The following is a 2,319-nucleotide window of genomic DNA, read 5'->3' on the forward strand; positions in this document are numbered from 1 at the left end:
AGGGTGTAATTCTAGAATGGTTTTCTACAGTGCAGTAGAACTCCGATACAGTGAATCTGGGCTGTTTTATCCTGGGGACTTCGTGGTTGATAGTCTGCCTTGCACAATTTTGGGCAGTGCCTCGAAACGTCTTAAAGAGAGCGACCTAGTCCGCGACTCAACCCAGTAATATTTTCGGTGGCATAAATTATTTTCAAAGGTTTTCGAATTTCAAAAAACAACAACTTTAAGACGTTATCGAACTGCCATGTCTACCGACGAAATTACTGGGCCAGGTTCATCTGCTACTGACTACAACAAACCATTTCGGTTTGAGGGAAGTCACTTCAGACGATGGCAACAAAAGATGCTGTTTTTTCTAACCACGAAAAAACTTGCCAACGTTTTCAAGGATGATATTCCGGTTGTACCAGAAAAAGGTGAACAAGCTGAAAAGGATAAAATAGCTGCTAAATTAACCCTATGGGAAAATAATGATTACTTATGTAAGAATTATATTCTCAATGGACTTGCTGATGATCTGTATGACTACTACAGCTCCGACAGCAATACTGCTAAACAGGTTTGGGATGCTTTAAAGAAGAAGTACGATACTGAGGAAGCTGGAGCCAAGAAGTATGCTGTAAGCCGCTACCTCAAATATCAGATGACAGATGACAGATCAGTGGAAGCTCAATCTCATGAAATCCAGAAAATTGCTCACGAAATCATCACTGAAGGTATGTCCCTAGATGAACAGTTTCAAATTGCTGTTATTATTGACAAACTGCCCCCTGCTTGGAAAGAATTTAAAAATTCTCTTAGGCATAAAACTAAAGAATTCTCTCTAGAAAGTCTGATAACCCGCCTTAGAATTGAGGAGGAATCTCGCAAGCAAGACCAGAAAGATGAAATTCTTCTTGTAGCTAATAACAAGAAGAAGAAGTCCATCGGAGCGGTTCTGAAGCCAAACGGCAAACAACTGAAGAATCAGAACCGTACTTCAAAGAACAGCAACAGGAATGGGAACCACCAAAGGGTTCCAATTGCCAGGCAGCCACCACCTCCTAGAAATGGCCCCCTTTCCTTCTCCTGCTTCTACTGTGGGAAAGAGGGTCATATGGCACGCAAGTGTAGGTACAAGCAAGGCGCTGTAAATCAGGCCAACTTGACCGAAGAGCAATTCGTTGCAATGATAACTGAGATCAACCTCGTTGGTGGATCAGATGGATGGTGGATAGACACTGGCGCCTCACGCCATGTCTGTTATGATCGTGCTATGTTCAAAACATACACTGCTGCTGAAGATAAGAAAGTGCTGTTGGGAGACTCCCACACCACTAATGTTGCTGGTATTGGAGATGTGGAATTAACATTCACATCAGGAAAGACCTTAATTCTGAAGGATGTAATGCACACTCCAGAAATAAGAAAGAATCTGGTCTCAGGGTTTCTTCTCAATAAGGCAGGGTTCACTCAGTCTATAGGGGCAGATTTGTACACCATTTCTAAAAATGGTATTTTTGTTGGGAAAGGGTACGCCACTGATGGCATGTTTAAATTGAATGTTGAATTGAATAAAATGTCTCCTTCTGCTTACATGTTGTGTGATTTTAATATTTGGCATGCTAGACTCTGTCATATAAACAAACATGTGATTTCAAATTTAAGTGTTTTAGGCTTGATTCCAAAATTATCTAAAAAGGATTTTGAAAAATGCAAATTTTGCAGTCAAGCCAAAATAACTAAGAAATCCCATAAATCAATTGTTAGAGAAACTGAACCTCTAGAATTAATACACTCTGACATATGTGAGCTTAACGGAACGCTAACCAAAAATGGAAAACGTTATTTCATCACTTTTATTGACGATTGTTCTAATTTTACTTACGTATATCTCATGAAAAATAAAAGTGAAGCGCTTGACATGTTTAAAATATTTGTGACTGAAATAGAAAATCAATTTAACAAAAAGATTAAAAGGTTTCGTAGTGATAGAGGAACAGAGTATGATTCTGACTTATTTAATGAGTTCTATAAAACCCAAGGAATTATACATGAAACAACTGCACCATATTCACCTGAAATGAATGGTAAAGCTGAAAGAAAGAATAGAACTCTTACTGAATTAGTTGTTGCTATAATGCTTAATTCTGGTGCTGCATCTCATTGGTGGGGGGAAATTATTTTGACTGTTTGCTATGTTTTGAATAGAATTCCTAAATCTAAAAGCAAAACATCTCCTTATGAGATAATGAAGAATAGACAGCCCAATCTATCTTATCTTCGAACTTGGGGTTGTCGGGCGTATGTTAGAATCCCTGATCCCAAGCGAATCAA

This window comes from Cicer arietinum, chromosome 7 (genome assembly GCF_000331145.2).
Source record: "Cicer arietinum cultivar CDC Frontier isolate Library 1 chromosome 7, Cicar.CDCFrontier_v2.0, whole genome shotgun sequence".
Lineage (NCBI taxonomy): Eukaryota > Viridiplantae > Streptophyta > Magnoliopsida > Fabales > Fabaceae > Cicer > Cicer arietinum.